We start from the raw sequence: 12,140 nt of genomic DNA, 5'->3' as shown, positions 1-12,140 counted from the left end.
GATCAAGAACCACTATCATGGCCACAAGGAACCAGTAATACAAGGAATCAGCTAAAAACACGTGCAAACAACAGGAACTCAGTTCTAAGGAAGACAAGCTTATTTACAGTGTAGTCTAGTGAAATGAGCCTTCCTTGTATGTGGAACTTGCTCCTCTCTAACAGCATTTCTTACTTTTACTTCACCTGGGGTAGTCTATGCCCAGCAGTCTCAGTGTTCCAAACTTTTGCTACTGGATGAACTCCAGGTCTTCATATGCTCTTTTGTTATATATTTGTGCTGTAACCATTCCTGAGGGGGAAAACCAACAGAACAGAAACAGTTTCTGGAATACTCCCTGGCATCGTCTGGACAGACAATATTTTTTTTTTAAAAAGAGCTACAAAGATACAAGTGGCAGATATTTTAGGCTGACAGATATTGGTAGATATGGTAGATGATGCAATATGGTAGATATGACAGAAAACACAGGAAGAACTTTAAAATTTATCTTAATTTTGATACACACCAATAAAAGATATTGCCTTCAGGGTATTCTACTGCCAAGTAACTTTTCTTTGAGGAAGGTATTAATAAGTTCTTTTGAGTCCATTTCCTAATATTGACTTGCTCCTTGTCTAAAAGCACATTATGAATGTTAATAAATCAAGTCCTCTATTCAGCAGAAGTCAGGTCAATAACACTCCGACTTGGCCATAAGCGAAATTAACGGAACAGAATAAGTTATCTTTTCACAAATTCAAACAATCTGTGCCGGTCAAACCGTGGAACACATCTCTGTTCTCCAATTCAGGTACTTAAACCACAAATGCCATCCTTCCTCTTTTCCTAGGTATTTCTACCCTCACTGAGGCTGAGAAAGTTGACCACAAAGCCCACAATATCTCAAGTCTTTAAATTACACCATGACTTGTGTAAAAATCACTTGATTTGTAGTTAATGGCAAGCAGGATCACAGTCTCAATTTTCACTGTAACATGTATACCTTTTATTAAATGGAACAGAAGGAAAGAATCCAAATCCAAATTTCCTATGAACTTTCAATGTCCACTACTTTTCCTCTGGGGATATGCAATTCTGTGGCATATTAAAAGTAAAATTTATTAGTACAATATTTTCTTCATCACATGGCAGAAAAGAATCTCTATGACTCCCATGCTAATAATAAAACTATAAGGTATCAAGGTAATACAGCAATTCAATCAGCTAAATCACTCTTGTACTCCAGCTTTCTCTTAGTAAACATTCTTGAAGGAGTAAGAAAGTCATCCAACCTGTCAGACACTGTAGTATCCAATTACCTTCGTACAGATAAACCCTGTGCTTTGGATACTAGTCAAAAGCTCCCATATGCTTTTCTGCATGAAGTCTTCCAAATTAATTTTTTTTCCAGTGTGTTTTTTCCACATTCTTGATCCTTCTTTAAAAACTACGAGTAGTATTTGTGTTGAAGTTTACTGCATTTCAGTACAGTGCAAAGAAGTTATCTTTCCCTGTAAATAAACAATAATTTGCCTTTTAAACCCTGTAAAATTTCATATGCATGAAAAAATGCATATATAATTTTAAAAGATTTCTAGCTCTCCACATTACCAATTTTGATACCAAACATATTTTGCACAGGGGATCACAATCATAATCCCCCAAATTTAACATTACCCTGACCATTAGGGAGTCAGTCTACTTTTTCTCACTTTTTCCATGTAATTTTTGCATGATTCTACTATTCCAGTAATACACTGAGCCCAATACAACTCCTGTAGCTTTACAGCAGGTTTTTCAAATCATGCTACAGCTCTTCATGTCCAGTTTTGCACCGTGCAGCCAATGCCTGATGCTGTCTCCTTTCCTTGGGAAGGCAAATGCTTGAACACAGGAGCACCACACTATACATCCTTGGTACTTTGTCACTTAAATCATTATCATCTCCATGGACTGCATGCACATGCATTTAGCAGTCAGAAGGGGGAGAACAAAACTGAGGTACAAGCAAGACATTCAGCCTTAATGGAATTTACCAAAGAATTACTTGTATGGCAAGAAAATACACACTCAGCAACGAGCCAACAGTGTACTGTCTTTTTCAAGGGCAAGAGGTGCATAAAAGCCTGCTGTTCAACAACATTAGTGGCAGATGACAGTCTTAAAAAAAGAAAAAACCTCAAAAAACAAAAATGTAATCACCAGATTACTCTCCATAACTAAATGAAATATAAAGGAGAAAAAAGTCACATATGTCATGCAGAAGATAGCCATTAAAAAGAGTTTAAGAATCAAAAACCACAAATTATGCGAGTTGAAGCTACACCTCACAATTTCTGCTACAATTTCAACAAAAGAAAAAGGTAACATTAACAGAAGAGATTTGCATGAAGACATGTTCTTGATCATAATTCTAATAGAAACTCTATTGAATCAAGCAGGCCAGCAGTTTTGTATATTACCTGAAAAAATTATGGACTTCAGGTAAGTTTTCTCTTTCATGAGCCAAAACTGCAAGCTAGGGGAAAATTGGGTTGTATAAGAATTTTAATATGTAAGAAAGAGCTATAAATCAACCTGAAAAGTTACCAGAATTGTCTTTATGACAAAAGCAGCAAACAATCTGGTGCAGCATGGATTCAATTGTTCCTGCTCATGAATTATGGTCCTTACAGCAAGAAATGCACGGGGAGATGCAGAACCAGAAGAAAATTATTCACAACTGCCCAAGGTACCAGCTTAGACTGTCAAACAGTTTGCATTACTTTGTTTCTCCCTGTGCCTTGGGCTCATTGCCAATACTGGGGGAGGGAGGGCAAGAATGGGTATGCTGCCCAGACTTCCTATATAAATTATAAATTATGACAAAGCCTTTCCAGAGAGAAATGATCAAACACTAGTTTAACCTGGTCCTTTAAGCTGTTTTATTTGTTTTTCATAATGAACCTGAATCTCTACATAAATTCTAGCAAAGATGGAGTAAATTAGATGTAATTAAATAATCACTCTTGGTCCTGGTTTTCCCTCAGTTTTGTTTGATTTCAGGTGCTGTATGTTTGCTGCCTAAGCTCAGTATAGTTGGTAATGAATGCATCCCCCTGTGGTTGCTGATAAATTGACCTTGAATGCTTATATAAATGAGTTTAAGTTGCTATTCTCAAGAGGAAAATGGCTGTGTCTAATGGAATTCTTTATTTAATTTCACTCTTGTTTTGATGCATAGAAAATTCTTAGTATATTTTGAGACACCAAGGGAAAGTAGTAGCCAGGAAAACCTACTGCAGATGCTCTGAGGAAGGGTTTTCATTTAGTTTTGATATTGTGACCCAACTTCTCCATTCAACTTTATATTAAGCTATATAATTTATATATAAGCAAAACTCTGAAGAATAGTTGAGAGTGAAAGGGACCTTTGCTGGTCTCCTGGTTCAACCTCCCTCCTCAAGCAGAGTCACTGCAGATTGTTGCCCAGGACTGTGTCCAGGTAGCTTTTGAATAGTTCCAAGGATGAAGACCCCTCAGCCTCTCTGGGCAACCCATGCCACTATTCAGTCACTCTCACAGTGAAAAAATGTTTTCTCATGTTCAGGTGAAATCTCCTGTTTGAGTCCACAGCCTCTTGTCTTGTCACTGGACACTATTGGCAGGTACCTGGCTCCATCTGTTCTACACCACCTTCCTTTCAGGTATTATTCCACATTGATGAAATTCCCCCAAGCCTTCTCATCTTTCAGGCTAAAAAGTCCTGTTTCTCTCCACTTTTCCTCCTGGGAGAAATGGTTTTGGCCTTTAAACACTGAGTGGTCTTTTGCTGGACTCCTCTCCAGTAGTTTGGTATCTCTCTTGTATTTGGGAGCCCAGTGCTAGACCCAGCAATCCAGGTATGGCCTTACCAGTGCTGAGTAGAGGGGAAGGATCACCTCCCTTGACCTGCAGGCAGCAATCCTGCTAATGTAGCCCAGGTACTGCCTTTGGTCATACTGCTGCCTCCTGTTCAGCCTGGTGTTCACCAGGACCCCCAGGCTCTCTTCTGCAAAGCTGTCAGTGTGCAGTGCATGGGCTTGTTCCTCTGCAGATGCAGAACTTTGCCCTTTCCTTTGCTGAACTGCATAGAGCCCTTGCCAGCCCATTGCTCCAGCCTGTCAAATTCCTCTGGATGGCAGCATGACCCTCAGGCGTGCCAGCCTCCCACCCTCTCAGTTTGGGGCCATCAGCAAACTTGCTGGGGGCACACGAGCCACATCATCCAGTTCAGTAACAAAGATGTTAGACAGATCAGGACTCAGTGAAACCTCTGTGAAAGCAGAAGTTTATAGCAATAAAATTTTCATATGTTTTAAGTCAAAACAAACGATCTCATAGAAGTAGTGTAGTAAAGATAGTGTAGTATTAAATAAATAAATAAATAAAGATAAATAAAGCACGTGACTGGTATGGTAATTAGTGCACAGAGAGCTGCTTGGGAGCTTTTTAATGCCTTTCAGCATTACATATTTTGTTTGTGGTTTTCATTAGGTAGTATTTGAGAGACTAAGTTGTGCATGAACTTCACATCTTCAGAATACACTGTGAGAGACGAGGATGCAAAAGATTTAAGATGGGTTTAAGTGTTGAGCATGAAAGGAAATTAAGCAGTTTCAGCCTATGGATTTTGGTGGATATTTACTGATTATTTTATATCCTGCTAAAACAATGCAGTAGCATTCAATTTTATTTTATCCTACATTCATTTTGAAGCTGTATATTGAAAACAAATAAATAAAAATAGCAGTTTGAAGACTTCCATGTGTTTTCAGGGATATCTTTCTAGAAGAAACAATAGGTATTGTGCTCCCTTTAAAATGCAATCTGATGCATGCCTGAACCGTTGGAATAAACCACAATTCTCCCAAATTGTGATTTTCTTAAGACAGAGAAATAAAACAGTTCCGACTTAGACTGGGAGCACAAGACTAGAAGATTTCTTCATCTCTCTGAGATGAGTCTGTAGAAGATGAAATGAGAAAATTTCAGGTAGAGTTGTAATGAATATCATTAAAGGAGAGGGGAAATCTGAAAAAGACTGCAACAAATCTATTGACAGTTAAAAAGACTGTTTTTCACACTATATCAAAATGTTCCAAGATAAATTGAAAACAGTCCTGCAGAGCTCTACAGAATCCACAGGTAACAGACTTAGTGACAGAATTAATGACTAGGTCTGTGGATGGACAGAGGGCTGCAGGCTCACATTGATGAGCTGTGTTGAGCTTCTCATGCACCAACATTCTCAAGTCCTTCTCCTCAGGGCTGCTCTCAATCTATTCCTCACCCAGCCTATATTTGTGCTTGGGATTCCCCTGATCCAAGACCTGGTATTTGGCCTTGCTGAATATCATGATGTTTGCATGGACCCTCCTCTTGAACCTGCCAAGGTCCCTCTGAGTGATAATCCTTCCCTCCAGCGTGTCAACCACACCACTCAGCTTGGTATTTTCAGCCAGCTGTCAGAGGGTGCACTAAAACTCCACTGTCCCTGTCACAGACAAAGACATTAGAAATTGCCAGTCCCAACACCAACCCCTGAGGAACACCTCTTGTCACTGCTCTCCACTTGGACACAACTCTTTGAGTGCAACTATGCAGCCAATTCCTTAACCATTCAATGGTCCATCCATCAAATCAATCTCTCTCCAATTTAGAGAGAAGGATGTCATGTGGGACAGCATCAAGTGCTTTGCACATGTCCAGGTAGCTGACACCAGCTGGTCTTCTCTTGTCAACCAACCATGACTGAGAACTATGCTTAATCAAGTAGGGGAACTATTAGAGTTTAAAAGGTAGGCAAGAAAGTATTTATAGAGAGCTCTACCTTCTCCCTGAGCTGCTCTAAAATATTTTCAAATAATCTGAATAGTGTAAAAGCTGCACCTTTAAAATGACAAACTATCAGCTCTCAAAGGCAGAGGGAAACTATCCAGTTAAATGAGGTGTCATTTTTCCTTTAAGTGCTGTTGAAGAATGTCAGCTGTCCTTCAGAAAATCAGACTGTTGGACTTGCATAGTACCCAGTTTCTACTTCCACTGAAAGGAAAGGCAATGGTCACCTAGAGAAAAATGAATGTACTTTAAGCATGTTAAATCAGGAAGAAACCAAAAGAAGGGTCAAGTTTGTGGTGCAAATGACACTGAAGATGCTAATCTCTGGTTCTTGGTTCCCAGAAGATTACAATTTTTGGGTTCAAACAAACAACATTGAAGCCAAATCTGGTTGTCCTGAACTTTTAATTCATTTAATTTCTGAATAATTTCCCCAACATCAATAGGGGATATCAATAATATCATTCATTAATGAATGAAAAGTTAGGTGTGCTCACTTTTAGTGCAACTCTGTACAGTGTGTGCAACCCCAAGGAATACTGTATCAGTGTGCCCTAGGAGCATCTCATGTAGAAATCTCTATAGATTCCTTCTGCATCTCAAAACCTGTGACAGCACAGCAAGGTCAGGAGTACTGGATCAGAATTTAACTAGCATCTGGCATTTACTGCTTTGAGTAATTTATTCCTATTTGGTTTCATGGATGTCAAATTCAGCTTTGGTTTTCTTGGTTCAAACCAGCAAATTACCAAATAAAGGTATTTTCTGTTCTTTCTCAATAAATGGAAGGTGCATACACACAACTAGGAGAGTCAGCACTTACAGAAACCTGCTGTGCTTCATATAAGAAATTAATCTAGTGGACTTGATCATCCAGGCAGAAAGCACTACACTTCAAAAGTACAGCTAGAGAACACCAGCTCAAAACTTTATCCTAGTGTCTTCTGCATTGTACTGACTCTTCCCTGCAGATGAAGATAAGTGTTAATTCCTAGCAATTTTGAGCATGTGTGTGCCTATATTTTCTTGGTTAACAGATCATCAGAGAGACACCAACATTCTTCAAGATTGGATACACAGGGAACAACATAAAATTATATTTTCCAGCGATCTCCACATGCAGTAGCAAATTCTGTATAACGATGGTGGGCACAGAACAGTACTGTGTTCTCCTCAGAACTTGAGTGCTCCCACTTCTTTCAGGTAAGGCAAGTGCTACCATCAAATTGATTAGCTGATTTATGTCTGTCAGGTTGGCAGTGTACATGCCAGTGGTGTTTATTCTTGTAAGAGTAGCTATTGTGTCTACCAATAGTGCACAATACCCTGCTGATGCAAACTTATCAAGAACTAAAAACAACCGCAGTTGCAACTTCTCTCGGTAAGGATTAATCAGCTGGAACATGTTTTGCCTCAGAGGGCTTTTTTGGTATTTACTACAGAGCATATGAATGTAATCTAACTGCAGTAAAGATTCATAGACTAACCAAATGTTTCAAATTGCGTGTTTGCTTCAGATCACTTTGAAAAGGATTTTCTTATCCAGAACTCTACACTGAATGTAAAATGTTACTCCAACATGAATGAGGTGTCTATTTATATCCAAATGTTTGTGTGCAGTGGTCAAATAAAAAAAAATTAAAAAGAGGAATTGTATGTCTATTTAATCTTGATTTTCTTCCAATACCTTGTGCAATTTATCCTGAAATTCTAATTATATCCCCCTATATAAACACTGCAAATACGAAAACTGAAAGGAAGTGTGTTTGCTAGAGCTTTTTTTCTCCTTTTTCCAAAGTAAAGAGATGCTTGTCGCCAAATTACTTAATAAAAATTATTCAGTGTGTCAGCAATCATCTCAACAAAGTAAACATGTCCATTTACAGCATTGTTTAACTATTTCTATAGTTGGTGACCACATTAAATGGGTATTTGAATGGAAGTATGCCAGATGAATAAAAACAACTTTCACAGGTGCCAAACATTAGCTCTTTCTACAAACTTAGCTAAATGTGTGCAAAATTACACACACCTACTATAACCACTGACCTCTCAGGCAACTCAATAGTCTGTATCTGATGCGATTTTGTATAAGAGAACAATGCCAATAAAACACATCAATAGTTATTATCAGCCCAGTATGTCACCATCCAAGCTTATATTGAGCTCTAGTAAAATACATGCCTTATAGCTCAGGAACTGTAACACTGAAAAATGGGCATAAAAATGGGTACCAATTCATGAGAGAATCTACAGCTTAAGCTGAAAAGTAATGTTAGCTGGACAAACCCCAAATAATAACCAGAAGTTCAGCAATTCTACAGCCTTTTCATTGTTGCAGAATAAAATTGGACAAAAGGTAATTTTAGGAAGTTGCCCATTGCAGACCTCAGTTGAAGGAGGGTGCCTGGGATTTGCAGTAGTGAATCAAAACTTTGATTCTTCTGGTTGCCAACACTGGCACCCCTGAGAAAAGAGCAACAAATGAATATTTGTAATGAATAGCAGTTGGCTCAAAATTCTTGGCCTAAGTTTGAAAACATGAGGCTTCCATCCCCCATGATCCTTCCCTATCATCTATTTTAACTACACATAAATTCATTGTCCTTATTTAAAACCTCCTCTATTTAAAACCCTAATTGAAAACCCAGCTTATTGGCAGTTGTTGTGGGACATTCCACTGGCTAAATAGGAATATGCACGCTCTAAAATGCAATCACTTAACTTAGAGTTTGCAAACTTATTTGCACCCCAAGAGCTCTACAAGAAGTTGGTTATGATATCCCAGACCACTATTTTTGTCTTTTCTTTGCAAAATAGTAGGATTCTTTGCATATAAGCTATTAAAATAGCCTACATTATTTTCTTCAGCTTATGCTGGTGTTTTAATGTACATTTTATATAGAGACTAAATGCAACCAAATTTGAGATCACCCTGTCACAAAAAGACAAAAAATCCCAAACACCACATAAGCAGCTCTTACTTCTATCAATTCAAACAGCCACAGATAACCCAAAAATGGTCCACAGTCCAGGACATACCAGATTAAAAACCTTTCTGCAAACATATGACAGGGGAGGGGAAAATTGCTAGAGGGAGAGTTCCACAGCTGGAGCATGTCAAATAACCATGCTTAATACAGCTCACCCTCCCCTCTCGCACATTTATTCCTCACTTCTCCTTTCCACATGCCTGTACCAGAAGTACTCCAGCTATCTGGAGAATATCAGGCCAAAACATCTGATCAGTAAGGTAGCTACTAGATGGGGGGTTTATCCTTTTTTTTTTTTTTTTTTTTTTTAACCCAAATAAGTTATAAATTACATTTCAGGCTTACCCGTGTTTTTCAGAGGCGAGGAAATGTACCCGTTTCCTCCATGTTTGCCATTTCCCATTTTACCACAGCCACAATTTCTTTTCCCATACTTGGCTGCAGTTGTGTAACTCATACAAGTCCATAAGAGTAGAGAGGACCCACCTGAGAGTCCTGGCAGAGCTGGCTGGAGTAACCATGCAGCAGCTAATTATTATCTTTGAAAGGTTATAAAACATGGGCAGGTTGACCAATAATTTCAGAAAGGTAAATCTTTTGCTCAGAAGGACTACCCAATGACCTACATGGAGGTCAGTCTCATTGCCACAAGAGGGAAAAGGAGAGGAAGGCCTCTTGGAAGTCCTCTACCCTAACACGTCTATGACTTCCATCTAACTGTGCAGCTTCCTTGAGAAATAGGTATCGCCTCCCCACATAAACACTTTTTAGAAAAGCTGTGAAGGTACTTCCTGTCCTTCTTGATAGCTACAACATCATTTTGGGAACACTTGACCTATCATTCCCTAATAATTATGAAACAATAGATAGGGACCCTGCAGAGGCCTTTGAGGTCCTGCTACATAAAGGTGAACAAAATTACAGAACTCTAAAGGAAAAAAACACTGAAACGGAGAAAGACAGAAAAGTGGGCTTCAAGACAATGCTGGAAGTAAGGAAAGTTTAGTTTTCAAGTAGTCTGTATCATGGCACAATGAATTTACTGTTGCATTATTTACTGGAGATCTGTCATTGCCTCTTTATTACTTTTATGTAACACAAGAAATTTTATTTCCTCCCCAATGTCCAATTATTATATCTCTGGACAATTGCATTTCTTTTCTATCTACCTTAGGATTATAATGCCAGAATTGAAGGAACTGCAGCTACAACAGAGTTGTACTGATACCAGCTCCAAGTCAGTAACCAGCTTCATACATCCAAAAAGCATTCCTTCAAAAGCCTCCAGATCCTAATTCTAATGAAACCTTACAGCACTGGATGCAGCAGTTTGTTGATGTACTGCTTATTGTCAAAGAAAGTTGCTTTCTTTGGATGTTATTCTTGCATGCTGAGCAATGAAATCATGACATTTCCACCAAAGCATCCACCAGAGTGTGCCCTGAGAAACTGAATCCCTCGCACCCCAAGCAGGGCCTGTTCCTTTTTCCCCGTACAACACACGCTGGCCACAAGAAATGCAACGCTCATGGCTTTAGCACATTTCCCCCCAATCAATGACTACAATGTGATGAAAAGAACGACCTTCTGACTGCTGAAAGCAAGAGCCTTATTTCCACCTGTTCAACAACATCTCCATCTGTCAGCAGAGTCCAGAACAGAGAAGCAGACAGACTAGATTAAATCAATCAAAACTTTATTTCTAATGGAATTCAGCAAAAATGTAACTATATACAGCAACAATTATCTACATCAAGCAACAAGTCTTTACATCGCCCATGCTCCAAGATCCATCTGAGTGTGTCCTGAGAAGCAGACACACTCATATATAGATGGGAAAATACAGGTCTGGAGTCAGTTCCATTCTGCAGGTTGGGCACGTGCCGACAGTCTCCAGAGCAACAGGGAGGCACTCACTGCAGAAGAGGTGGCCACACATGGTTGCCACAAGCTGTCATCCACTTTGCATGATCTGGAAGAAAGAAAACCACAATATGTGTTGGGAGAAAGAATTGGAGTTTGCTGCTCCACTGGCACCAGGCCAGCATCCCTTCACCAAGAAGTGACTTGAGGAGCTTCACAGCAGGGGCTGTGCTTCCAGCCAGCTGCCCACAGCATCCCACATCAGCCAGCTGATTAGTGCAGCCCCCCTTCTGGCATCCTCCTCCTCCCATAATGCAGAAAGCATGACAACAGGATCCTCACCTCTGAGTAAAAATCCATGCAAATTGGACACCTAATAATAACTCCTTGCTGTGCACTAGAGGGAAGAGAAGTAGAAAGAACATGCAGCTGTTAATATCACCACACTTCAATGATTACTGATACATAAAATCTCACATAATGACACAACTGCACTGAGTAGGCATGACAAATTTCCTTTGAAAAATCCTGCTGTCTTTAGCCCTGTTTGCTGCTGTTAATGAGGTTTTGGGATTTTCCTGCCCAGAGGAAAAGACTGTCCTGGTTTCACTAGAGGAAAGGTGTAGTCAGTCACTCAGCTCTGGGATTTGAAGTTAAGCAATGTCCATTTTTTGCCATACTCCCCCCACACTCGTCTCTAAGGTTGTGTGCAAAGCTGTGCATGTGCCTTGGGCTGCCTTTTTCTCCCAAAATGCAAATGGCATCATTTGATCATCATGCAACGTGGGAGAAGGAGGGAATTAAGTAGAGTAAGCAGGGATACTTGTATGGCTGAGTCACACACAGAAAAGAAGGCACAAAATTCTGTGCTTGGCAGGGCATGAGCCATACATACTCTGAACGTGCAGTTCCCTCCTCTGCTGCTCCCTGTTCTGCAGGGCCTGAGTCAGCCACAGGTACATTATTAGCTCCTGTTCCATAGCCAGAGCCATCCATCTGTTGGCAGCTGTTCTGGATGGAATTTCTGCTTCGCTGCTCATAAACTGTAATTTAATTTTCATTAGTTATATGTGATGTAAGATGTATAACACGGAGAATAATTCTTAAGGATGCTCTTGGTATTGATACATTTAATCTTTGAATATTTTCAAGCCAAATCAACTGGAAAGGAGATTTAATCCATCAAATAGACAGCAATTAAGAAACAAGCACCAAGTGATGCCCATGGGACAGAAAAACAAATTCCTTGTTGGTAGAACTGCCTTGTTAAGGTTCAGGCCTTGACATGCTTCAAGGAGCAGAAGCTCAGATCCAGGGGAAGGTTAACAAAGCTCAGGGAGAGGATGCCCACTGAGAGTGGACAAAAAGAATGCAGAGTTGAGGGGCCAAAAAGACATTTGGCACAACTCCCAAGATAAGGAAGAAACTAAGAAACCCAGCCCT

At 39.7% G+C, this 12,140-nt stretch overlaps 1 long non-coding RNA gene across 1 annotated transcript; it reads right to left on the bottom strand.

The window, feature by feature from the left end:
* Positions 1–10,740: 10,740 nt before the first annotated feature.
* On the bottom strand, positions 10,741–11,730 carry LOC306815395. Its single transcript, XR_013777400.1, has 3 exons — positions 11,593–11,730; positions 11,040–11,094; positions 10,741–10,806 (listed from the first exon to the last, which is right to left on the bottom strand). It is a non-coding gene; the product is annotated as an uncharacterized lncRNA (long non-coding RNA).
* Positions 11,731–12,140: the final 410 nt, after the last annotated feature.

This window comes from Erithacus rubecula, assembly GCF_903797595.1.
Source record: "Erithacus rubecula genome assembly, contig: scaffold_126_arrow_ctg1, whole genome shotgun sequence".
NCBI lineage: Eukaryota > Metazoa > Chordata > Aves > Passeriformes > Muscicapidae > Erithacus > Erithacus rubecula.
This window is presented reverse-complemented; position numbering and strand designations above follow the sequence as displayed.